This window comes from Neovison vison, chromosome 2 (genome assembly GCF_020171115.1).
Source record: "Neovison vison isolate M4711 chromosome 2, ASM_NN_V1, whole genome shotgun sequence".
NCBI classification, from domain to species: Eukaryota; Metazoa; Chordata; class Mammalia; order Carnivora; family Mustelidae; genus Neogale; species Neogale vison.
The window spans coordinates 51,204,513-51,231,642 of record NC_058092.1 but is presented as its reverse complement, the minus strand read 5'-3'; the positions used below and the strand labels follow the sequence as shown (position 1 = coordinate 51,231,642).

Below are 27,130 nucleotides of genomic sequence, written 5' to 3'. Positions count from 1 at the left end.
ATACCTCGAGGAGGACAGGAGCTGGAACTCCAGGATATGCCCAGTACAACACTGACTGAATTGTAAGGACCTAACAGCGATTCTTAACTTGGGGTTAACGGCCCCAAGCAACGCCCATGTAGAATTCAGTGTGTGAACATGGTTAGGAGAATAAAATAACATCTTTGTTTAGCATTTTCATTGACTTTGAATGTAGGCAACAAACCATAGTGTATTTGCAGTATCTGGGAGGTTGTCACCAGTAGAAATCACGAATCTTTTCGTATCACATTTTAGCCACTGCAGATAACTTGAACTATGATTTATCCCCATTGCAGCTTTGAAATTACAGCCGTTATTATACTGGTGCTAAAGCTTGTTATTTAATGCATTAATAAAGAATGTATATTACTATATTACTATTCATTTTTAAAAATTTTTTGATAATTATATTTCAATGTAATTGGCTTTCTTTGTAGTCAAGCTACGCATTTTATGTATTTGAAAGTGTTCCAAGAAAGGATCCATTGGCTTCATTGGTCCACTAACGGGGTCTGTGGCACAAAAAGGGTTAAGACCCTCTGACGGGAAGTCAGTAAGCTATAGTTTCCACTTTCCCACCCTCCCCTCACCCTAATCTTTCATATACTCATCTGTCTCTGTCTAATTAGTGCAAGACATTCTTGAGCAGTAGTAAATTTCATTTAATAGTTTGGCAAATTTGCAAGAGCGCATAATTTGTAGTTTGGGTAGAAGGTTTTGACGTATATCCAGAGGTTAATTTACAAATTATAAGCGCACACGGGCAACTGGTTAGGTGATTCCTATCAGCCCACAAACCCACCAGCCCATTGGTTGATTGCTTGGTCCATCCGTGCAGACCAGTCTGCTGAAAAGACATGCAATGGACAGTTGTGTTCTTGAGAAGTTCAGGAGCTTGTGTAGTAGCTAAGACTAACTGATGAGCCACTCGAGCAAATGCAAGCTTGAATCCTAGGAAGGAGGAGTAGCACTAGGAGAAGAGGCTTTGAAGTGGGCCCTGAAATGGAGGGAATGCACAGGAAGCAGATAGGAGGAAGGAGGGAGTCAGTGAGGATGTCGGGGGGACTGGCCAGATGTCGATTTTGAGGAGGAAACCTGGAGAGAGGAGAGCCCGCTGGAGCACGTTAGACTAGTGGTTGGTGATTTGCTATGGTTTACTGAATGTTTAACAGGTGCCAGATCCATGCCAAGCCCTTTCAATACAGCATTGACTCAGTCTTTGCCAACTGCCCGATGTGGCACGACTATTATTATTCCCATTCTATTGGGTGAGTAAAATTAGGCTCTAAGAGGTTAAATACTTGCTGTAGGGCACAGGGGGATTAAATGGTTGAGCCAGGAGCTCAGCCCAGATTTGGCTAATTCCAGAACCCAGTGCTCTTGAAAATCATTATACACGACCACAGAGGAATCTGTTTGGGAAAAAACCTTGGCTGCCATTTTGTTTCAGTAAGAAAGTGCTTACTACCCATCTCTGTCTTCCCCATCCTTCTCGCCAGGCTTTTTCCTATTCTCACACATCTTCCCTTCCCCCTCTCCATCCACCCCTATTCCTCTCCCAGGCACACACACTGCACTAGTGAGGAGGGGATAAAAACAGAGAGTGAAAGCTGTAAGGCAAGTGGAACCGGGTTCTCACACCAGCTCTGCCACCTGGCTAAGACCATGCTGAGCCTGTTTCTATCTGTGAAGTGGAGATAATGATGCCTCCTTAAATTTGCATGCGTTCTTTCTAGTGCTTCAGTGCTGTTTTGGATAGTTCTTTCCAGTCGGGTGTCTCCAGCCTCTGTTTACACTGGGTGATGGCGTCTATGTCCTAGGCTTTTCTAGAAGGGCTTCCCTGAACCCCTCAAACCTGGCCTATGGGCAGCAGGCATCACTCCTCGTGGGGTCACCTCTGGCCTCTGGCGAGAATTCATGAGCATTACTTATGAGGCTGTCCCCTCTGGCTTTAAGCTCTCTGTCCCAGGGCTCAGTGTAGTATCTGGCCTGGAGTCCGGTTCAGGAGACCCTTGTTCAAAGCAAATGAACGGTGCCCTTCGATTCCCTTTGCAGGACCCTGCTTGGCCCCTGTTCTAGGTCCCATCACCTAAAGCTTATCTCTACGAAACCTCACTGGTTGCCCAGACCACCCCTCTTGTCTTACAGACGCGGACCAGCGAGGGCAGGTGTTAAGCTCTCGTGGCCCAGCGAGTGAGCTGGGGTGGGAATCTAGGCCTCTTGCACTCGCTTCCCTCCTGGCTCTGACATTAACACAGAACATGTTTCTCTGCCCCACTGTTAAGCAGGCCGATATTTTGGGGTGAGGGGACATGTGTGGAGCCCGTCCGTGGAGCAGCTGGTATTACGGTCTCGTGCAGTTGCTTACTTGCCTCAGTAAGCAACTCCTCAGGCTACTCCTGTAGCCTGCCTCAGGGCTGGCCTTCTCTGACTAGTCTTCTCTCACGTTCTACCCCCAAGTCCTCGGCTTTGCCAGCTGCTGAATGGAGCCCTGTGTCAGCCAGGGCTGTGGGTGGCCGCCTTCGGTGCGGGGGGGGGGGGGTGCCTGCTGGTGCCAAAAGACTCCTTCCCTGAGAAACCTGCCCACGGGCAGGACTGAGGCCCAAAATTCCTGGCATTGGAGTCATTCCTTTGGATGACTTTGTCTTCTCTAGAGAGCTGTCGTTAAAATGCTAACACATTGCCCAAAGGGGAGCCTGGTAGCTCTCCACCGTGGCCCACTGTGGAAGAGGGCAATGCCCAGGGCTTTGGGGAAGTCACACCACCTCCCTGTTCCTTCATTTCTCATCTGTGAAATGGGGATAATGAGAGATTGCATTATAGGATTCCCCCAAGGAGGAAAGGACATAGTGCACATACAGCGCTGGGCACATAATAAATATTCAGTGAAATTAGCTTTTTTCTTTCTTTCTAAGGCAGTAGATTATTTGGTCAGTTCTCTCGCTGAAGTCCTGGTTCTTATTAGTTTTCGTGTGTTTCTTTCTTTTTTTTTAAAGTATTTTGTTTATTTAAGTACTGCGGTCTCCTTTGAAGATTTTTTTTCTCCTTTCTAATTATAAAATGGTTTTGAACTTTATTTTCTTGTCTGTAAACGAGGGCAAAAGATCCTGTCTTACTAGTTCATGGAGAACTTACTGAGGTGAAGTACCTGGGGAAGCCGGGCCTGCCAGGGGGGTCAGTGAGAGCCTGGAATTCTGAGTCATCCCGGAGGTGGGGACTGAAAGCACCTGGGGGTTGGGACAAGGTTCTGGGTGGGTCACTGGGGAGGAGACGGAAGACGAAGAGGGAGGAGGAGGGGGAAGCAGGGGGAACCTTGGTCCTCCATCGCAGCTCCTTGAACGTGGAGTCTGGGTCGGAGGGGACCTGGGAATATTGTGCCTGCTCTGGAGGAGGATGGATCCCGCCATCTTTCCCCAGATCTCTGGCCTTCTAGGTCTGTTCTCAGAGGTTCTGAATCCCCTGGAGGGATGGCATCCTTGGCTTCCCACCCTGGCTTGACTTTGTTGGCGTGGTGGTGAGGAGACCGGTTTTCCCTACCCCACTGATCTCCCAGGGAGTGTCAGTGGATGCGGTAAACTGCTCCTTTGAGAGGGCAGTTGGGCTTTTGAGAACATCAACCCAGGCCAGATTCTCTGCAGTTTCCCCTGAGACAAAGATGGTTCTCTGCAGCCTGGGTCTGGGAGAGGGTCTAGGAGCAGGAGCATCCTGGCCCAGCCTCCTGGTCTGTGAATGAGGAAGGGTCTGGTGGAGGGGCAGTGTCAGAGGAGTTTTCTAGCAATCCTCAACAGAGAGCCTCGCTTCCAGAGTTCTCTGCAAGAAAGTCCTCCCTTCTTCATTGTCTGCCCTGGGCAGTGAGAACTGGGGTCGGCCTTTCTCCTCACACCAGCCTCCTGTGAGTTTCTCCAGTGTGCCTTCCTGCCGCCCTCTGGGGAAGGCTCATCTTCACCGCCGTCCACCATAACTGAAGTTATCCTTCCAAAGCGGGGTCTAACTGATGCCAAAAATCACTCTCCTTAGGGCCGGAGACCAGGAGCAAAGAGCAGAGGTGAATACTGGTTCCTGGGACCTCGAAACCAAGCAGCAACCTGCCACTGTGGTGGGGAGGGAGGGGAAAGGGGATACAGCTGGAGCCTTCCTGTGCATCTGCTTTTGGGCTACAAAGAAGCCAGCATCCATTTCAGCCCAGAAGTGGGGCCTGGAACCGTGTAGTTCATTATACCTCACATTTGTTGATTGCCTGTGGACTGTCACTGTCCCTTCTGTCCTCCTTCCCTCTCCCTCCCTCCACCGTCATTCCTTCCTGTTATCCAGTAGATAACCGACTGCCCACTTACCCTGGGCCAGGGACTCTGCTAGGCAGGGAGCTTACAGCACAAGAGAGGAAACAATGAATCAGACAGCCCGTTACACAGTCTGATGCGCACATCTGATGGGTGGTCTTTCGGGGCGCTCTGGGAGCGCACAAGTGTGAGGAGAGAGACCAGTCCTGACTGGCGTGTGAGAAGAGACGATGCCTGCAGGTAACACTGCCTCACGGATTGAGTAGAAGTTACCAGAAGAAGAAAGGAGGAGGGTGCTAGACAGTAGGAGCAGAGGGAGGTGTAGAAGGTGGTGTAGGAGATGGGCAGAGCGACAGTGTATACGGAAAGTTCAGGGTGATCACTTACTCACTGTGTTTTGGTTTTCCCTCCTGTAAAATGAGGATAATAGTACCAAAGTCATAACTCACTCTCTCTCTCTCTCTCTCTCTCTCTCTCACACACACACACACACCCACATACCCTTCCTTTTTACCAATTTATGACCTAGCAGCCAGACTTAAACATGCGGAAATAAAGGAAATGAGAGGCAGAATGTGAGGAATGCCAAAATCAGTGGGAATGCAATGGAGGCAAAGTAGCGTTTGGAAGAAAGCCTTGAAGGATGAGCAGTATTAGCTGAGATTAGTATTTAGGATTAGGAAGAGTTGGTACAATTTAAGCAGATCCTTGAAAGACAGGATAGACTCTGGCAGAAGAGACAGAAAAGGGCATCTAAAAGGTTGAGCCCAGACACAGAGGTGCTTAGGCACAAGGTGAGGTTGTGAGGGGCAGAGGAGCTGGGGACCAGCCTGGAAGGGTGGGCTGAGGTCACATCAGTGCTTAACTGGTGGGCTGGCGGGCAGCACCGGGTTTGCATGTGGGTTTTATTTATCCACAGTATTTAAAAAAAGAAAGAAGATTTAAGTCAACATTTTAAAAAATCAGATTTTACATAAATCCACATTCCTGTTTCTTTGGAAAAAGTCCGGTCTGGCAACACCAGCCCTGCCTTGAGTGAGCGGTGACATTCGGGAGATCACGGCTGTGCAGAGCTGCGGGCTGACACCCACCGGCCAACCAGCTGGCCCAGGCTCCCCGCCACACAGCTCACTCTCGAGCTCATACAGTGTGTTCAGAAAGCTCCTGCTGAAGCACTAATTCATGACAAGGGAAAAGAAAGAACATTCTACACCATTAACGTTGTAATTCCTTCATCAAATGAGGGAATGAATTTTACTACCGGGAAGATTTTAATTATGGGGTAGCGGTTAGATGGGGGCAACGAGATGCTTGATGTGTGATAGCTCGGGAGGGAAAACCCTCAGAAATGAAGCATGGGGGGGGCGCCTGGGTGGCTCAGTGGATAAAGCCTCTGCCTTCGGCTCAGGTCATGATCTCAGGGTCCTGGGATCAAGCCCCCGCATTGGGCTCTCTGCTCAAAAGGGAGCTTGCTTCCTCCTCTCTCTCTGCCTGCCTCTCTGTCTACTTGTGATTTCTCTCTGTCTGTCAAATAAATAAACGAAATTTAAAAAAATAAATAAATAAGTGAAGCATGGAGCAGACACCCGAAAAGAGAGAGATGTTGGGGCCCTGCAGTGAGTCATTCTGACCACTTGATTCAACCACGGCATCTGGAGTCTTTGCTGGAGGACCAATACACCTGTCCTTGGCAAATATTTATTGCACTGTAGATGCTACCACCTTACTTTATTAACCTCTTAAGCTTAAAAAACTGGACTCTTGAAGGACAAAGTGAAAGGTGTCTCTGTTTTTTAATTGATAAAGAAACTCATGGGAAAAAGAACTTTTTCTTTTCCCATTTTTTAAAGAGATTTTATTTATTTGACAGAGATCACAAGTAGGCAGAGAGGCAGAGAGAGAGAGGTGAGGGGGAGAAGTAGGCTCCCCGCTGAGTCCCCCAATGTAGGACTCAATCCCCGGACTCTGGGATCAGGACCTGAGCCGAAGACAGAGGCATAACCCACTGAGCCACACAGGTGCCCCACTTTTCCCATTTTTAAAATAATTTTTACTGTGTGTATGTGGGGGGGGCAGTCTTTGCAATTTGAAAGGTTCAATAAACCCTACTGGGAAATTTTTTATTAAAAATTATTTTAAAAATCATGCCAGTGAGTGGCAAACGTTTACAATAATATAGAAATAGATGAAGGAGAAAACTGAACTGTTAAGAATTGGTGATTAAGGGGGTGCCTGACTGGGTCAGTCACTAGAATATCTGACTCTTGATCTCAGGGTTGTGAGTTCAAGCCACGCTTTGGGAATGGAGCCCATTTTTTTTTTAAAAAAAAGGATGAGGTGCCTGGGTGGCTCAGTTGGTTAAGCATCTATCTTTGGTTCAAGTTACGACCCAGGGTGCTGGGATCAAGCCCCACATCCAGCTCCCTGCTCAGTGGGGAGCCTGCTTCTCCCTCTCCCTCTGCCTGCTGCTGCTCCCCCTGCTTGTGCTCTCTCTCTCTCTCAAATCAATGAATAAAATCTTAAAAAAGAAAAAAAAAGAATTGGTGGTTAGGGTATGTGAGATCATTTAGAGAGTATTATTCTAGACATGGCACTGTATGTTTATGAGATGTAACCAGATCTAGGTATCTGTCTATCCGTCTATTTGGATAAACTTTTTTTTTTTTTCGTAAAAATGAGGGTTTACATTCTATTCTGTTGTTTTTCTCCTAATGCTCTGTCTTGAGTATTGAAGGTCATTATACGACCTCTATGCCTTTGTAAAGAGAGTCTGTGATGGAAAACACTGCCAAATAAGAAGAGCTTGCTTTGAACCTCCACTGTGCCCCTCTGAGCCTTAGTTTACTCCTCTATAAAATGGGGACAAGGATTCCTTCAAAGGTTAAGATGAGGGTGAAATACACTACAGACTGTGCTCCCCATAGCTTCTTGGATACCAGCCAAGAGAGACCCCCGGAACCACTGAGAAAAAGCAAACCTGCTTCCATCTCTCATTCTTAGGCTGGAATTGGAGGGGGAGAGGGGCGTCAATTACAATTTTTCACAGTAGAACTTAAAATTATTTTTTCAGTGCTGAGTAACATTAAAATGCCAAGCAGTCCATTAACAGATGCAGTCAAGTTTTGCGTAGGACATTTTCTCTGGACTCAGTTTTATTTATTCAGCTGCAGGAAAATTCCTGAAGCCAGGTATGTGGATTGGAAGGTATGTCTGATAGGGAATCTGTGACCTGTGCCTGCCCTTTGGGGGGGCACCCTCTTGCCAGAGGGGGATGTCAGCCCTTCTCAGTACGGAAGGGGGTGTGGAGGGTGGCTACCGATCCTGTCTTTGGAGGCATTCCCTTCTGATACCTACTTTTTCACTTCCCTCCTTCCCCTTCTGGCACTAAACTACAGCCACACTCTGTTCCCCTTCCTCTCTATAGTCTCTCCCTAACACCTTTTACTTGTGTAAACCCCAACCCTAGATTAAACTTTACTCTCCCACTCCTCTGATGCTGCTTTGGGACTGAGGAATTCATTTTTAAACCCATGCCCTTTGACCTCTGCTGCTGCTTGGCCTCCCTCGTGTTTCTCTGCGTTGTCTCTCATCCAGTCTCCGTGACTGTTGTAACTTGCTCCGTCTGCTGTCCTCTGGCTCCAGATCATTCGTCGGTCCTCCCTCTTAGTCCGTGGACTGTTTCCTGCCTTACTGGGAAGGTGGAGGTCATGTGGCTTGAACTCTGAACTCTCACCCCCACCTCGTCCTTTCTCCCCATCTTTGCTCTCCTCTCCCTTGCCAGAGCCCAGCTTGAAAAACCTTCCCCCTCCACCTCCAGAAACAGTCTCCTGGCTGTAGGCTCAGCACCACCCAGCGCTAACTTGGGCAGGTTACTTAGCCTCTCTGGGCCTCCCTTCTTCGTTGCAGAACATGACTAATAAAATCACCTTGCAGCTCTGGTTGTGGGGCAGATGGAACTCAGCTCTGCTGCCTGTGTGAGCTGTACCTGGAGTACATGTCGGTGCTTAAGCGCCCTCCCCTTCTTGCATCTCCGTCCATTCCTCCGCCTGGCTGCCTCCCCCCAACACCCCCGGGGCCTGCAGACATGCTCCCCTTCCTCGGAGCCCACCTTGCCCCTTCTTTGAGCTGCTGCCCATTTCTCTCCTGGATTCCACTGAAGCAGCAAAGAGTAGCCCCACCTGCTGCTTCTACCATCTTGTCAACCCCTGGCATCTTCCTTTGTCCTCTGAAACTGAGCCCAGGCTCCCTGGTTTCCTCAAGATGTACCCACTTTGGATCTCTGGGCCACAAGCCACCCTGGTTTTTCTTCCCCGTCGGCTCCCCACATGTGACTTTCTTCAGGAGTTTTGCTTACATGCCGCCTCTGCACGCTCTTGCTCCCCACATGTGAGCCTGCCCCTCCAGTCTTCAGGACTCTCTCCCATCTTGGGCCCACCTTTTCCACTGTCTGCTGGGCCGCGCTCTCTGGGTGAACCCCCCCCCCCCACCGTGTATGAACCCCTAGTTAGGCATGCCCAAAGATGAACACCCATCCCCCTACTACCAAATCTCTTTGCCCTCCTGATCTTCCTGACTCGCGGGTTGAGATGCAGGGGCTACTGGCACCTCCCTCTCCTCCCTGATCCCGTGCCTGGACAGAGTGAGTGTTCAGCAAACAAGGGGTGGAAACCACTAAATCCCACAGGATGCCAACTCCAGCCGTTTTCTTTCTTTCTTTCTCCTTCATCCCTGTTCAATTCCCACAGCAGCCATGGTGACAGACATTTTATATACTTATCCCAATGAATCTGTACCACCCGGTAAGGGGGACATTGTGTTTTTCCTATTTTACAGATAGGTGGCCCCCATGGCTGGGGTGGGAGGCGGTTAGAGAACTTGCTAAACACACAGCTGGTAAGTGGCAGAGCTGGGATTTGAACTTGCATCCACCTTCCTCCAAATCCACATTCTTCTTCTTTATATTTTAAAGATTGATAGATTGACTGATTGAAGAAAGAGCATAAGTGGGAGGGGCAGAGGAAAGGGAGAAGCAGGCTTCCCACTGAGCAGGGGAGCTGGATGCGGAGTCCATCCCAGAACCCTGGGATCATGACCTGAGCTGAAAGCAGACACCTAACCAACTGACCCACCTGGGCACCCCCCTTCCCAGTCCACATTCTTCATCCTAAACGCTCCTGCCTCTAGCAGTTCCAACAGCAGGCTATGCTTAGTAGGTGCTGCGAGCTGAATACCATCTACAGAGACTCGCTCTTCTGTGGCTGGATTGTTCGTGTGCTACTGTTCTATTTTAACCCTGCTGTCACCCCAGCTCATCACTGGCTTATTTCAGGGTCTGTGCCTTAACCCTTAGTGTTAGCACTTGAAAGCTTCGGGCCTAGAAGCAGGAATGTGACCATCTCTTTAGATAGGGCCTCTGTTTCTTTTCCCTGTAGGAGAGCATTGGACCAGTTAATTACAAGAGCCTGTCTAGCTCTTATGCTCTGTGATTCTGTTTCACGGTTCTACTTCTGAGCACACAGTAGGTACGGTGAACACACAGTAGGTACAGCTGCGCAATGCATGGACAGCAGAAGAAGCAGCACCCTGGCTGTCAGGGAGACGACAGAGTTACTCTGGGAGACAGAGCAAACATTCAGGAAACTGCCAACAATGTAAGGCATTATGTAATTATGCCTGTGATCTCAGATGATATACATTTGTGATGGTTCAATAAAGGAGAAGAAAAGCTGCTGCTCTCTTAAAAGAAAACACACACACACACACACACAAAAGGAGCAGTTAGTGAAAAGCATTCGGTCTGGCCAGACTTCTTGTCAGATCTGCTGCGCTCTTCCCTCTCAAAGTCATTGGTTCATTCCGTAAATACTTACTGTCCGCTAACGGACCGGGCTCTGGGGACATTGCCCCAGACACAACACCTCCCCACCCCTCTCACTGCTGCAGGAGTTGTCTCCGACACCCAGCTTTCATCTGGTTCCTGCCCTGCCGAAGAACCTTCTCGGCTTTCCTGCTCTCTGCAGAATCAGTGAGCTGACCTCCAGCCCTGCCTTCCCCTCCTCTTACCCTCCCCCCGCCCTGCACCCTGGACCTGGTCTGCTGGCCGTTCCCCAAGCCCCCCACACATATTTTCATGTCTGAGCTAGAGGGCTGCTTTCTCGGTCAGCCTGGCAGGCTTTTATTCATCCTTCAAAGCCCAGCTCGAATGCCACGATGGCAGCAGTCTTGCGGTCCCCCAGAATGCCTTTGTCCACCTCTGGGACACCCAATGGCCTTGTTTAGGTCTCTGCCTCCCATTTTGGATTGTGAGTTTCTTAAGAGATCTTTATGCCCTGTCTTATTCATCCGTGGGTCCCCAGAATCTAACCCTGTGCCTGAACAAGGATTTCTGATGCATGGCCAACCGAATAGCATCTGTAGAGGCCGGTCTCTGAACAGCAGGGCTCCCCTCGAGCTGCTGGACTCCTTCACTTCATGCCTTGCCCCCCACCCCACCCTCTGCAAAGGTGACAGGATGATTGAGGAGGCATTTGTCTCTACTGTCTCTGTCTCCAGACAGTAGTGGGGAGACTTGGCCAGAAGGGCCTCACTTTGGCCCCGGGGGAGAGGCGTTAGCGGCCGCAGCGGTGGAAACCCCGCGTGGCAGCAGGCTGCGGGGAAGGAGGCATGTGTGTTGGGCTTGGCTGGCAGGGGTTTCTGCGCTCCAGAGCACAAGTGGGTAAGGGTGTCAGGCGGGCAGGCTCCGTGCTGCACACACCCGCCGCAGGGCTGGGCCCCAAACGCCTTCTGCCCTGGGAAGAAAAGGAGGCATTGTGTGCTCTGGCTGCGCTCCAAGGGAAATATTCCTGTTGTTCTTCTATTTTAAACTGCTCCCTTTTTAAAGAAGGAAAGTCCAGAAGTGAAAAGCTCTCTCCCACCCCAACACATCCTGCCCACCAATTTCAAATCAGTCGCCGCCTTGAAAATCTCCATGAATTTATTAATCCATCGATTCATTCATTTGAGGACTAGAACTTGGAGGAGCACTGCTATGGCTCGGCCCCCTATGAGGCACCGGGGAGACCGTCCTTGTCCCTGATCGCTCGCTGTGTGTCCACATCCTCTCAAGCCTGACGTCCCTCTGTGGGTCAGCACCCCGCTTCAAGGGCTCCGTTCACCCCTGCCTGTTCTCCGCCTCTGCAGCCCAGTCCGGCACTGTACCTCCTTTTGGAGCCCTGAGTTACGGCCCATCACCCTTCCCTTGACTCAGCCCTTGCAGACCAGCATGGCCAGAAGCATGCCGCAGCCTGGGCGGTTAGAAACTTAGGCAGGTAGACCTAAGTTCAACCCGAGCTCTGCCATTCGCTTTTTTTGTGACTTGGACCCAGTGATGAAAACTCTTCTGGGTTTTGGCTTCCTGATCTGCAAACCAGAGCAAATAACACCTGATCTTGCACACGGAGTGTTTGGGAGAAGGAAGAGATAGTGGTGCACTGCCTGACCCAGTGCCTACCATACCACAGGCCCCTCAATAAATACTAACAATGAGCAGTTATTAAGCACTTACTAGTTGCTTCCTTCCCTCAAAAACAAAAGCAACCGCAGTTTCTGTTGGAGTGTTTTCTACATGCTAAGTGCTCTGTTAGGCATGTTGCCACCTGGACAGCCTTAAAGAGTGGAGAGTACTATTTTATACCCTTTCAGAGCTGAAGGAAACTGGCTCAAAGAGGTACAGTGACATGGTCAAGGTCACCAAGCTTATAAGCCTGGGAGCTGGGAATCATGCCAAAGTCTGTTGGGCTTCCCAGCCACACAGACCGTGCCCTCCCCCCAACCATCACATGCCCAGCTCCTTGTTCCTGGGACCAGCAGCACCAGTGTCTCCGAGAGGGAGGTGGAAATGCAGGTCCTCAGGCCCCTCCCCACACCTACTGAATCAACATCTGCATTTAACAAGATCTGGAGAAACACATGTACAATACAGCTTGAGATGCGCTGAATTTCGGTTCACAAAATGTTTTTCAGACTAGGTGAGAGCAGGACTTGTCAACTCTAGTGCACATCAAAATCACCTCGAGGGCTGGTTAAAATGCAGAGCCCTGCCCCCCAGAGATTCTGACTTTGTATCTATCGTTTGTTCCCTGCACATTTATGATTTTCAGTTCAGGGCTTCCTCGGAGTAGGGAGAGCAGATCTGAGTGGGACCCAGACAAACTCCTGGCTCAGGTCTTAGCCCAAGGTGGCTCGTGGTGTGTAGCCGTTGGAGCCATTAGAGGAAATGTGGGCTGGATTGAGTCCTCACAGAGTCACTGGCAGCAGCCATCTCCCTGCTTTGGGGGGAACTGGCCCATCAACAGGGATGTACATCTCTCAAGTTGTATGAGGCAAGACCCATAAATTCCTCCATCAGCTACTGCAGTACCCACAATGTGCACCCACTCCCCTTCACCATGCCCAGGTGAACAGCAGAGAAGTTTAATTTGTAATAAAAGACCCTTGTATCTGGGTGCCTGGGTGGCTCAGTTGTTAAGCAGCTGCCTTCGGCTCAGGTCATGATCCCAGGGTCCTGGATGGAGCCCCGCATTGCATCGCGTTCCCTGCTTAGCAGGAAACCTGCTTCTCCCTCTCCCATTCCCCCTGCTGTGTTCCCCCTCTCTGTCTCTGTCAAATAAATAAAATCTTAAAAAAAAAAAAAAAGCAAACCCTTGTATCTAGCCTGAAAATGTGTCTTTCTAATGTAGATTTTGACAGAGTGCTAGATCTGCAAAGAGCATTTTCTCTAAAACTGGTATCTGTGTAACTTGACCACTGCTATCAGGTTAAAAAGCAATTAAACACCTCAAGACTCCTTAGAACTTTCAAAGATTATCTGAAAAGTAATTGTGTCATATTGATTAAATAATTTTAAGTTAATTAGAAAGTCACAGCATTTCTTAGCTTATTCCTTTGCAAATAAATTTTATTTTATGTCTAGACCTACTGCGTGACCAAACAATATGGTTTATATTTTCAACAGTCATCTGATATTTAAGGAGCATGGCTGGTGATGCAGTTTAATATGAAGAGTCTTTTCATTTGCTAAATCCTCCTATCTGGTTCCTTCCTTTTCTATTTAAGCTCCATTGGCAACTTGCTTCATAGACAGCTACAGAACTAGAATCTTAAAGGCAGAGAACACTGGGGTCAAGAGCTTGCTCTCTAGAGTTAGACACACCTCGATTTGAACTCCGGTGCTGCCCCTTCCTAGCTTTGTGCCCTAAACCTGTCATCTGTGAAAAGGATATAGGAGAACCTACCTACTGTACTCCATGTGAAATTAAATAAGTTATCATTCACACAATATCAGATAACATCTGGCTAGTAATAATTACTATTTATAATACTAACAATATAATTATTCTGATGATGCCTCAGTTTGGTGATCTGTAAAATGGGTGTGTCAGGGAATTACAAATGTCAACCCTGACTATTCAAAACTTCTCTGCCTGTGAAAACTTCAAGTAGTTCCCTTCTAAGAAAATATCTAGCAGAGTTTTCTTGGCTCTTGCCCTCAGGGAGGCAGATTGGAGTCGCCCGGGGATAGGAAAGCCCTGGACAAATGGAGCCAGTCCTGAGATTCCTGGTGACGGAGGGAGAGAGAGACTGGCAGACGGTGGGTGAGCAGATGCCAGGCGTGAGGGAGGTGAATGAGTGAAGAGCCAGGTGGAAGGGTTTCCGTGAGAGATGATGGAGAACAGAGCACTGTGCTTCTGAAACAGTTGTTTTGCTGGAAATAGATGCTGAGAAGAGCAGAGAGAGGGAAGGACAATTTGCAGACTTTGTCTCATGCTAAGAATGCACTTCCCCTTTGGTGTTTTCTTCAGAGACTGCAGTAGAGGTTTGGGTTGCCTCCAATTCATTTTTTCCTACTTAACTGCCGTTCCTTTGAGCGGAGGCTGGGCCATGAGGTGGGCATCTTTGCCTCATCGACAGGGGAGTCCTGACGGGGCTCTTCCAGGGCTAAGCGGGGAGGAGTAAGGACACCTACAGATAGGTGGTTAACAGGTGTTGGTGATTATTCCTACTCTATGCATCGTACTTTCCCTGTGGCTAGTGGCTGCCAGCAAAGGTGGCTGTCTTCACCGACTTCACCATAATAATGCTGTTATCCCACATTTCACCTGGGGATGCCAGCCACAGTGTTTTTTATTTATTTATTTTAAAAGATTTTATTTATTTATTTGACAGATGGAAATCACAGGCAGGCAGAGAAGCAGGCAGAGAGGCAGGCAGAGAGAGAGAGAGGAGGAGGAGGAAGCAGGCTCCCCATGGAGCAGAGAGCCCGATGCAGGGCTCGATTCCAGGACCCTGGGATCATGACCTGAGCCAAAGGCAGGGGCTTTAACCCACTGAGTCACCCAGGCACCCCGCCACACTGTTTTTTAAAGAACCAGTCGAATCAGTTTGATATCCTCCAGTACCACACGGCAGACCATGGCCATCTGCAGGAGGTTTATAAAGGAAAGCACTCCATCAGGAGTCTAGAAAAGAGAATCTGACCTTTGCCCTGCTGTATGGACAGGTCGCTCAGGACAAGTCGCTGAGGCTTAGTTTCCCCATTAGTAAATGAAGATGATGTCCTAGGTTATGTCTGGTTTTTCTGCTCCCAGCAACAGACAACCAGCAGGGGTGATGGAACACTTGCTACATACACACTCAGAAGCAGGAAAGAGAGACCTTGCCTTAAAGAAAAAGAAAAAAAAAAATCACCCATAGTTAGGCTAGAAGAAAAGATGTGAGCATCTTTATTTTATTTGTTGTTAGAGTTAATAAAAGTCTGCCTGTGCTGTGCTCCAAATGTCTGACCATTTTGTGACATCTTTGAGCTGCTATGGGCAATACCAACATGGGATGTGAATTTAGGAGGCACCATTTCTTAGTGACTTTCCCCACATTAAAATAAAGCAAAACCCAACCAGAACAGGACTTGACCTTTCTACGTACTGCCGATGCTGCACTGGATTTATACAGAGTCCATCTTCTTCAAGGAAACGTTGAAGTGGATAGAAGTTTCTAGAGTCCTTCCTCTCTCACTGCCTCTCTCTGGCTCATCTCTGAGGATGCCCAGCGTTTATCCAGCTGCATGCAGCCAAGCCTGGGTTCCCCTCATCCCTGCCTGACCCACAACACAGAGGCCTACTGCTCTTCCTTAGACAAAGCCTGCTGGAGGGGCAGGCGGGGACCTTGGGCAAGAATGAAAAGCCTTTCAACTTGCCTGAAAAGTCTGGAAACAGCCCTGGTTCCACCCAGGTGTCTGGAAATTACTTATCAGGCTCAGTTTGGTTTAACTGACTTTCCTGAATGTGCTGACTGTGCCAAGATAAATCTTTTTCCCAACCCAGGAGGCAGATGCCACAGCCCACGCAAGCCCTAAAGTGTCTGCACCTGCAGCCTCAGTTCCCAAGCCCGGCAGCTGTCTGTGAAGGTCTCCCCTAGATTCTGACCAGGGACAGTGATGCTCAGAGCGGAGGCTGCCCCGAGAGGCTGGGTGCACCGTGGAGGGTGTGGCTGCTCCTACCCTCGAGATGCCTTCACTGAGGTGACCCAGGAGGGAGGAGGTGAGGCTGAATTCCTTGGTTTACTCCGAGCTGTGGTTCCCAAGCTCTCTTGACTATGGCCCAGTTTGGCCAAGGGCAAAACCATGTGGCCCACAGAGCCCACGGGCTCCTACTCTGCAGTGGGAAAGAATTCAAAATAACAGAGGATGAAAGGCAAAGCGAAAAAGAAGCAGAGTGGTCGGGCAGCAAATACTCAGGACAAAACAGAAACTCTGGAAAGTAATCTACAAGTGACATAAATGAACAGAATAAAAGCAATTAAAAACCAAGCCAACGCTGAGGCTGCGGAGTTGCAAAGAGCAGAACCACTCCAGCAAGCTTCGGTGGAAGGGGAATTCAGTAAAGGACGTCAAGTCCACCCTCTCCACGATCGCTTGCTTGCAGACCTTCCTTTTCCAGGGCACTTTCTTCCAATTTGAGGTCTGGCCTGTGTGCCTCTACCCTGTTGAGCACAGGCCCCATGCCTGAATCCTAAGTCTGAAGGAGCCTGGCACCGCAAATCCTGGTTTCAGCCTTGCGGGGGTGCGACTGCTAAGGAAGGAAATAACCCAGGCATAGGAAGGGTGTTCACAAAGTGTTGGTGAGCCCAGAAAAGCAACAAATGTCTTCTGTATTAATAACAAAGCACCCTCCAGAGAATTGCGGGAATTCCAATTCTTGGCCAGTGTGCACACACAGGAGTTTTGCAGCGCTATTTGGAGAGGGATGGAGGTCACACTTCTTTGTAGAACAGAGAATTAATGTTCTCAGTACACTCTTGTAATGAACTAATTTTTGTTTGTGTACGCCAAGGTTTATTAACGCTCAATAACCACTCATGTTTCTAGTTCCCTAGAAAACGGAGATCTCCTGTATGGAGTTTCTTTTTGGAGTGATGAAAATGTTCTAAAATGAGGTGGTGGTCTTTTCAATAACTGGTGCTAAGAAAACTGAATATTCATATGCAAAAGAATAAAGCTGGACCTTAACCTTAAACTGCATACACAAATGACCTCGAAGTACATCCAAGTCCTCAACCTTAAAGATAAAGCTATAAAACTTCTGGAAGAAAGCACTGAGGAAAATCTTCACGACAGTGAATTTGACAGCGATTTCATGGATCGGAGACCAAAGCACAGGGAACGAAAGAAAATTCAGATAAATCGAACTTCATCAAAATGAGTAACCTTTGTGCATCAAAGGATACCAGCAAGAAAGCAACAAGACATCCTACACAATGGGAGAAAATACTTGCCAGTCACATACTTCATAAGGGGTTATTATCCAGAAAGATCTCTTACAACTCAACTACAACAAAAACAATTTTGCCAATTCAAAAAGGGGCAAACGACTTGAATAGACATTTCTCCAAAGAAGGTATACGAATGGCCAGTAAGGACATTAAAAAAGATGCTCAACAGTCATTGGCATTAGGTCAGTAAAAATAAAAACCACTAGAAGATGACACTTGCCACTACCACACTTGCTAGGATGATAAAATAACTTTTTTTTTTTTATGGGAAAAAAAAAAACCCCAGATGTTGGTGAAGATATGGGGAAATTGGAACCATTATGCATTGCTGGTGGGAACATGAAATGGTGCTGCTGCCTTGGAAAACAGTTTGGTGGTTCTTCAAAAAGCTAAAAATAGAATTACCATATGACCCAGCAATTTTACTCCTAAATGAAAGCAGGGACTTGAATAGATATTTGGATACCAATGTTCACAGGAGCATTATTCACAGTAGCTAAAAGATGGAAGTAACCCAAGTGTTCATTGATGGATGAATGGATGAACAAAGTATGCTACATACACACAATGGAATAATATTCAACCATAAGAAGGAATGAAGTTTTGCTATATGCTAAGCCTTGGATGGATCTTGAAGACTCACTAAATGAAATAAGCCAGACACGGAAGGACATATTGTATGATTCCATTTATAGGAGGTAGCAAGAAAAGGCAAATTCATAGAGACAGAAAGTGGCGTAGATGTTACCAGGACAAGAAGGAATGGGGAGTAACTCTTTAGTGGGTCACAGAGTTTATGTTGGAGATGAAAACTTTCCGGGTATATACAGGGGTGATGGTGACAAAACATTACAAACTTATTTAACATCATTGAATTCTGTACTTCCAACTGGTGAAAATGATAAATTTTAGCCTATGTATATGTATTTTATTTTATCATTTATTTTTATTGTTTTAAAAAGATTTTATTTGACAGAGAGAGAGGCAGCAAGAGAGGGAACACAAGCAGGGGGAGTGGGAGAGGGGGAAACAGGCTTCCCACCCACTGAGCAGGGAGCCCGATGCGGGGCTTGATCCTAGGATCCTGGGATCAGGACCTGAGCTGAAGGCAGACGCTTAACGACGGAGCCACCGAGGCACCCCTATTTTATTTTTTAAAGAGTTTACTTATTTATGTGTCAGAGAGAGAGTGTGTGCACAAATGGGGAGCAGCAGGCAGAGGGAGAGAACCAGGCTCGCCACTGAGCAAGGACAGGAGCCCGATGCAATCCCAGGCAGAGGCTTAACCGACCGATCCACCCATGCGCCCCTGTACATGTATTTTAACACAATTTTAAAAATTAGGTGATGGCGATGTTTGCACAAATCTATACTACAACTATTGAATCGTCCAATTTAACTGAGTAAATTGTATGGCATGTAGACTACATCCAAATAAAGCTATTTTAAAAAATCCTTTCCAGCTCTGACAGTTTCTCTGATCCATCCATTCATTCATGTATTTATATATTCACTGATTCAACATATTTTTGTTGAGTCCCTATCATATCAACTGTTCAGAATAGGGTGATAACTAAATCAAACACACTATCTGCCCTTCCCTCACTTAAAACAGTGTGGGTTTACAAAGGAATCATAGCTAACATTTCTTGACGTATTATGTGCAGAGCATTGGCACAAACACTTTACACACTTCTCTCACGTGGTCCTCACAACCATGTACTTAGCTGAATAAGAAATTTGTTCAAGGTCACAGAGCCAGGATTTGAACCTGGGCTGTCTTACCTCACAGCCTGTGTGCTCTTAACCATTCATCATATGTGGCAGCTGGGTTCCAGTCACCTGAAATTGGGGTCTTCCTGGAGACCTGCCCGGAGGCCCACCTGTCAGGCTGCCTGATCTGGTGGCATTGAAGGGAGAGTTCCAGATGAGGTGGGATGCCCTCCAGGGGGAGTGAGTGTGGATCATAAGGCCCAAGTCAGGGGGGTCTCGCATAGCCCTTTACAGTAATCATTATGAAGCAGGTAGGATTACATTTTTTAAATGGGTAGGTGATGGAATTCTAAATATAAAATCAAATTCACAATTGAATTTATATTATTATATTAATAGCTAATGTATTTATTATTTGTTGAACACAGCCTGTATACCAGCCTGGGTTCTGAGTGGTTTATATATATCATCATATTTCATCTCCCATGACATGTACGGTGTATGACTCTTCCTACTTTACAAATGAGGCACAGAGAGGTCAAGCAATTTGTTCAAGGTTGCGCAGCCAGTGGCAGAACTGGGATTCCGGCTGTGGCTTCTCAGTGTGGAGTCCAGACTCTTAACCACCACAGAACTTGCTCTTTGATTACGTTAAGATATACAAAGTAGTGGGATATGAGGTTGTGGATTATGGTGATTTCCCACCTTTTCCATCAATAAATTGTTAATGTTTTTATTTTCCAAGAATATATCACGATACTGATTTTTTAGAACAAGAAAAGACATCACATGTCTCTATGATGTTTTCATCTTCTTGCGTCACCGTTTTATTTAGTTGTGTTTGATTCGGCAGTTGCCTGCGCGCTCCCGCACAGACAAAGCCAGTGCAGTGAAGACGTGGGCAGTACTGCGGGAGATCCGGTGAGGTGTCGGTGCCGCAGCAGCAGCGTTGGGTGCGGCTGCCCGGATTCCGCGGCAATCTTCCGGGGAGGGCGTGGTCTCCTCATTAAAGCCTTATCAACACTAAATATCCTTCTTTAAAGACTTTCCCACCATCCACCCCATCCCCATACTTGTAAGTCTGCGTTATATCACAGTTAAGCATGGTGCGCACACTGAATTCGAATCTGAATGCGCATAGTGCCGATACCTGGGCAACTCACTGCGCTGAGCCTCAGCTAATGGGAATCATAGGGCCGCTTCATAGGGTTATTGTGCGAATTAAACTGGATGGTGTTCAGAATGGAGCTAGGATACCTGGCACAGTGTAGTGTCAACAGAGAGTACTGGATTTAGATGTTATCTAGCTGCTTTTTTATTCATTCCGGCGGTTAAAAATCTTTCAAAAATTGACCATCAGTATCTCCTCTTCTCTTGAGTTGCCCGCTGATGCCCCTTCCTCCTGGGTCTCTTGGTGTGTGGATTTGACAGTGCGTTTGGGTCAAGCACTGAGAGCATTCTTTTTTTTTTTTTAAAGATTTTTATTTATTTATTTGACAGAGAGAGCACAAGCAGGCAGAGAGGCAGGCAGAGAGAGAGGAGGAAGCAGGCTCCCTGCTGAGCAGAGAGCCTGATGCGGGGCTCGATCCCAGAACCCTGAGATCATGACCTGAGCCGAAGGCAGCGGCTTAACCACTGAGCCACCCAGGCACCCCAGCACTGAGAGCATTCTGGGAGGGTCTTTTTCCCGGGGTCCCCGATGCCTTCCATTTTCTCTGGGGAACACTTTTCACTGGTTAGTGCAGCCTCCTTTCTCCCTGAAACTGGCCCTATTTCCACCCTGAGAAATTCTCACCTGCTTTAAAGGGTCTGTCTTGAGAACAGCTGATTCCCCCTGGACTGATACTTCCAGCTTCTCCATCCGTTTAAACAGTGTTGGGACAGAGTGGCCGTGGCCGAACCAGTCCGCTCCGAGAGCCTCTGTTTCAGGCGTACCTAATAGCCTGCTCTTCCTTGACCCTGGGTCATCACACCCGCTGCCGAAGAGCTGACCTTCCTGAGCAAAGTGCAAAAGCCTAAGGGACTGCTTAGATAAAAGGCACATTCTTCAGATAGTTTCATCTCTTCTTCCCTCTTGCCTTGGAGAGTCCACTCTTTTCCCATCGTGGGGCAAACGGGATCTGGGCCAGAAGCTGGAAGTTTCTAAACTGCAAAAGGAATCAGTGTCTCCTCAGCCAAGTGCTTCTTGCCAGAGAAGTTCTTGTGGATAAATGCGTGTGGTCCCAGGGAATCTGCACAGCCAGTGGCAGAACTGGGTGGCTTGGTGGCTAACCTAAGACGGCTACTATCTTAAGACCTCTGTCGGAGTGAGGCCTAGGGGTGGGGGCGTGCCAGGTTCCAACACAGGGCAAGGCCCAGAGGCCATGGAGGGGGTCCTCCCACAAGAAGCACACCCCCCTAGAGAGCAATTGGGGATTTCCATGAAGACCTTCCTTAAATACAAAGTCACCTTCTGCGGGGACAGCACAACCCTAAAGCTTGTGTCCGGAAATCTTGTGTGTCTGCTGCACTCACTGGCAGGTTCTCTCCAGCCTGCGTGGCTGCAAGGAAAGGGTACTAAACTTCGAGACTGAAAATCTGAGTTTGGGTTGAGGCTTTGCCTTTTGTTAGCTTTGTACTGTTGTGGGGAACCAGCTTTGTTTCCTCATCTGGAAAATGGAGAGCAACATTCCTGGTTCTGCTCACCTCCCTGCCTGACTCCGGAGGGAAATGAGCATGGTAGGCAAATTAGAAAGGTATGAAAGACAGAAGACTTTGTCCTCCTCTGAGAGACACAGCAGTCAGCACAGCGTCTGTCCCAACATCTCAGGGGGGGGGGGCTCCTTCTCCCCAGAAAGAGGTCTGAAAGAAGGAGGGGAGACTAGGAGGTTCAGAGTGTGTGTCTTCTTTTCCTTGTGGGTCTTCTGTCCCGGCATCTGAGCCAGGCTGACTGGTGGTGCTGCTGGAGGACGAGGATTTCCTTTCCTCGTTCTGCTGGTCCTTTTTTTTTTTCTTCTTTTTCTTTTTAATCTGATGAGAGGCTTGGGGCCAACTGGAGAAGCAGATGTGCTCCCTTGGTACTTAAGGAAGTATCTGGAAAGGTCACCTGTGTTGAGAGCCATCAGTGTTGTGGATAAGTTCAGTTTCACACACCTGACATGGCATCTAGCCTGTGATGCTGGTCAGGGACAGAGACACAGAGCAGCAATTAGAATTCGAGAGACACCCGCTGTAGTCGAGGGCAGACAGCCGTGGAAACAGGCAGACTAGCCACTGCTCTTGAGCAGATGCTGAGTGGAGCTTGGAGGAGGGGCAGGAATGGGCCAGTGCTCCGGGAAGAATGCTGGGTCTTGCAAGAAAAGCATTAGGTCTGGAAATAAATCTCTCATCTCCATATTGGATGAGAAAGAATTTATTCCTGGGAGAGGAAAACAGAGTGCTTGTCTCCAACACAGAGATGAACCAGAGGGGAAGAGTGGGTGGCTGAAAAGTCATGGGACCCAGTGACATGGAGAGCTTTTCTTCTCCCAGTGTCCTGGGGAAGTAGCACATGCCTCGAGCCATTCGCTGGCCAGTTTGGAGGGGGAATGGTCAATGATCATTTTAATCCATCAGAGGAACAGCTTGCTCTTTGGTATATTTTTCCATACAAACCTCAGAGTTCAAGGTATATTTCTGATATATTTTTTTAAATTCTAATGATCTGGTCTGTGAACTCAGTTAACACAGAAAAATACTTTCAGCAGTTGAGAAAAGTGTATTCTGCTGTCCCATCGTCCTGTCCCTCCCATCTACCTGTGCCCTTTGGGAAGTCTCTTGACCTCCCTCTTGAACAAGGTGCCCTAGAATCTTTCCAGGAAAATAAGGAGTGTGATCCAGTGTAGTAGGAAGAACACAGAATTCTAATCCAAGAATATTCATTTTCATCCATATCCCCTCTTGGGTGAGCCAAGAGAAGTCACAGTGTCTGTCTCATTTTCTTCACCTGTACAATGGAGAGGCTCGTCCCCATCTGGCTGCGTCAGACTGGTTTGAGGGTACAGGGGACGCAGGATGTCAAGTGCTTTCCAAGTATATTGGACTGGAGACAGGCAGCATTTCAGGGTGACACTAAGCTCTGGCATCAACCGCAGTGTGGGGTAGGCAGGAATCTGCCCTGGTCTTTGAAGCACATCTCGACAGGCTGTGCCTGTGAAGGTCAGAGCTGCTTTGACATGTCTCACTGTTGGAGTTTTCACCTCCCAGGACAGCCTCATTTGGCGAGGGCTCAGGGAAGGCAAAGGGGATGAGGTCCCTATCCTCTTTTTGCTAAGCCTGCATACAGGAGCCCAGAGGCTCTCCCGGCTCCTTTTGACCACACCTACCCCAGGTCCAGCCGTGGTGCTGGATTTGGAGAGCTTGGAGCCTTTGAGCACAAGCCTCCCACCTGCCTCTGCTCCAGAGGGAGCAGTGGCTGCAGTGAGCTGGCCCCGACTCTTCCCAGAGCTTGCCTGAGACACTCTGAGACTGTCCTCCTCCACAGCTCCCTTCTGGCTGGCTCCCGCACTTGCCCTTCTGAACTCACCGGTCCGCGCTGCAGTTAGAGACCTGCCCAGGGCTGGATCCTTATAGTAGGTATCTCCTTGCTTTTCTCTTGCTGCTAAAATAGGGTGCATTTTGGTCCTGGGGCATCAGACTGGTTAGAGTGGCGGGAAGCCGGAGCTGCCAGTCTAGTCTGGATCTCACTGAGCATTGTATCATCTTCCTGCTCTGCCCCAGTAGACTTCCAGTGACTGACCAGGGCGGCCAGCCCTGGGACTGCTTGTGGAAGCTTTGGAAGCTTTACGTGGTTGTGGGACCCCAGAAGGTGGGTGGAGGGGGAAGTTTCTAAATAGAGTCTGGAAGAAAGAGATGCACCCCTGCAGGGTTTCAAATCCGAAGGACAATTCCCATGTCTTCATTAGGAACAATTTTATTAATGAGCCGCCTGAGCTGCAGGGAGAGAGAAGGAGAAGCTCCCAGAGTTGGGGCAGTTGCGGGAGGATGGTGTGTGCTGTTTCGGTGTCGTTAGCTGTGGCATTAGCTATGGGAACTAACTTTCCAATGAAGGATTTGAGCTTTCTTCCTCTTCCTGCAAGATCGGGTATCAGCTTATTGAGCACTGAATTCCTGCCTGACCCTACTCCCCTCTTCCCGGGAGTGAAAAGGAAGTCAGTATTTGCTTCTCCAGCAAGGTCACGGATCACCTGACCAAATCCTTTAACAGCTGGGAAGCCAGTGCTGCTGTGCTGAACTCCGGAGCCTGAGCCGAGCAGTCAGCTCTGGTCCAGCAGCCAGCACCTTGCTTTCCGCAGGGAGTCGACTCCTCTCACTCCAGGCGATGGCAGGGGGAGGATGCCAAGGCAAGGTAATGTGGCTACAGTTTTCCTCCTGACAGTTTTCCCTTCTCCACGAAGCTCCAGATTCCACTGCTGCATTGCAGGCGAAAATGACAGACACTTGCCGAAAACTGTGAGAATGGAGTTAATGAGGTTGTGTTCATGTGTCATTTACTGCGAAGGAGTTAGCTCTTTGTTTCCTGGGTCGGTGGAAAGTGAGTCGGCTGGAGAACTCCATAGGCAGAATATTTTTTAGAAGTGCAGCTCCCCTTCCTGGGTGCCTGGGCTCCAGCCCCTCCAGATGTTAAGCGGCATCACAGATGCCTCCTGCTTCTCGGCACAGGGGACATTTACACTGGGAGGCGAGGGGCTCTGGAATGGGGAAACAGGAAGCGCCCATCATTTTGGCAGGATCCGTAAGAGGTACGGGTAATTTTTTGCCGGTGGGGGGGGGGTTCTTTTGGAAAGAGTGCTTTGTCTTTGCGAGCGATCCTGCAGGGATTGACCGGGCTGCTGTTCCGTGCATTACCTTGCTAAATATTTGACTTTGTAAGGTTGAATTCTCCAAGAATTATCGTGGCAATACGGCTGTGCTTGGAGCCAAGCTTTCTTTTCAAGGAAATCCAAGGTGCTATTTATTTTGGCATGTGGCCTGTTCTAGGATGAAATACGGCGTTTTTATTATTGCAGAATAAAGAGAGGTTTGAAGAGACGAAAAGTACAGAACTAGGTTTCAGTTTCAGGACTAAGTAAAGGAAGGTTTCTTTGTATTTGAGGTTAGGAATGAGATTGTAAATGGCATCATAAAAGGAATAACTGCGGAGAGGGAGAGGGTATAGGTCTACACTGCAGGAGTTGGGCTGACTGGGGGAAATCGAGCTGTTCCTATTGTGGCCTGATAGTTATACACGGACTTTAGGAGTAACTGCCTCTTTGGTGATTTTTTTTTTTTTTTGGGTAAAGATTTTATTTGTTTATTTGACAGAGAGAGATCACAAGTAGGCAGAGAGGCAGGCAGAGAGAGAGGAAGAAGCAGGCTCCCCACTGAACAGAGAGCCTGATGTGGAGCTTGATCCCAGGACCCTGAGATCATGACCTGAGCTGAAGGCAGAGGCTTAACCCACTGAGCCACCCAGGCGCCCCTGAACTGGGCATTCTTGATTCTTAGATAGGTTATTGACAAATTAAAAACTACAGAACACCAGGTATTGTAAGGTTCTGAATACCAAATACAACTTAACAGCACTGAGTAATGAATTGCTTTATGTCAAAATTTTTAGTGCTTCAGAAGGTTGCAAATTTCCATTTGAAAGGGGAATTCTGCCCAACCAAGCTCATTTTCATATTCTGTTGCATTGCAAAGTAGCATGTGTTGATGTGGCAATTTTTCTTCAATTCCACTCACCAAATCACATAAAAAAATACACCCTTAGCTCAATTCTAAGATGTCCACCCCCAGGGCCATAATTGTGGCCAAAGTGCAGGAGGAGGCCGGGGTGGGTGAGGCTGGCAGTGGCGGGATATGGGCATGACAGTTCCCTCCTTCTCTTCCTGTGTCTAGACCTTTCCTGTGGAAGCTTGCCATGCTCTCTTCTTCAGAGAGTTGGGTGTCAGCTCCACTTAATTTCTGTAACCTCAGAAATGACTGATTTTAGTAATATTCAAGCAAGTCTAAGAGAACTATTAGAAATCTCCATAGAGTTCTTTTTTTTTTTTTTTAAAGATTTTTTAATTTATGGGGCACCTGGGTGGCTCAGTGGGTTAAAGCCTCTGCCTTCAGCTCATGTCATGATCTCAGAGTCCTGGGATCAAGCCCCTTGTCGGGCTCTCCCTCTCTATCCTCTCTCTCTGCCTGCCTCTCTGCCTACTTGTGATTTCTGTCAAATGAATAAATAAAATATTTTTTTAAAGATTTTTTTAATTTATTTGAGAGTTTGGGGCGACAGCCGAGGGAGAGACTTCAAGCAGACTCCCCACTGAATGCAGAGCCTGATGCATGACTCGAACCCACAACCTTGAGATCATGACCCAAGCTGAACCTAAGAGTCCAACGCTTAACCCACTGAACCATCCAGGTGCCCCTCTGTAGAGTTCTTTTCAGTGAAATTTGACCTAACATATGTGGTATAATTATGTGACCCTAGGATCCAACATTAAGGGTTGAATCCTAACTCAAACCAAAGGCAGTAAGTGTGACTGAACTCTCTGAGGTGATGGTGAGTTTGTGTCAAAGATCCCTCTTGCACCTAGGTGGCCCCCTCTTGCTTAGAAGGAGCCTGTGGCTTAATGTACCATCTTGAAGAAGCAGGTCACACACACCTTTGGCCAAGAGGCCTTACAAGAGAGTAGTTCTCCTTATCTGTCTGAGAAGGCATTTTACACATACTTGTGGCAGAAGCAGAGAAGCATCAAAGTCAAGAACACTTCCTGCTCCCCCTCCCTCTCCCACCCTGAGAGAGCTAGGGATCAGTCACAGCATCCGGGCTGGGCAAATGTTTACAGATCACTTCCCAGGACATGACTGGAGTAGGCTAGACTTGAGGGCAAATCCTGGTCCGATCACCTGCTTGTGATGTAACTTTGGCAGGCCTGGAAATTCTCTCCGCCTCAGTCTCCCTATCTGAAAACTGGGGACAATAGTAATAATCCCCTTGGGGTTATGGTGAAGATTGCATGGGAGAATTCAAGCATGTCAATTGCTCTGAACGCTGCCTGTTGCTCAGTAATGATACAGGAGGAGGAAGGGAGGAGAAGGGAGAGGAGAAACCATGGTGATGGAGACAGGCTGAGGGGCCGAGCTTAGGCTTCATGTCCTCACTCTTCTTCTTCCGCCAGCATCTGGGAGGCTCCCCCACCGACTGCAGACTACTGACCTGCGGCATTATCAGGCACAGTGTCCTCTGCCTGGGAACCCTCTCTTGCTTTTCTTTCTTCTTCTTCTTCTTTTTTTTTTTTTTAATTATCCTTATTTTTTAA

At 48.1% G+C, this 27,130-nt stretch overlaps 1 protein-coding gene across 1 annotated transcript in view; it reads left to right on the top strand.

The window, feature by feature from the left end:
• KANK4 (KN motif and ankyrin repeat domains 4) overlaps positions 1–27,130 on the top strand; it is a 68,558-nt gene that overhangs the window by 6,179 nt on the left and 35,249 nt on the right. The gene's annotated exons all lie outside the window — the stretch shown is intronic.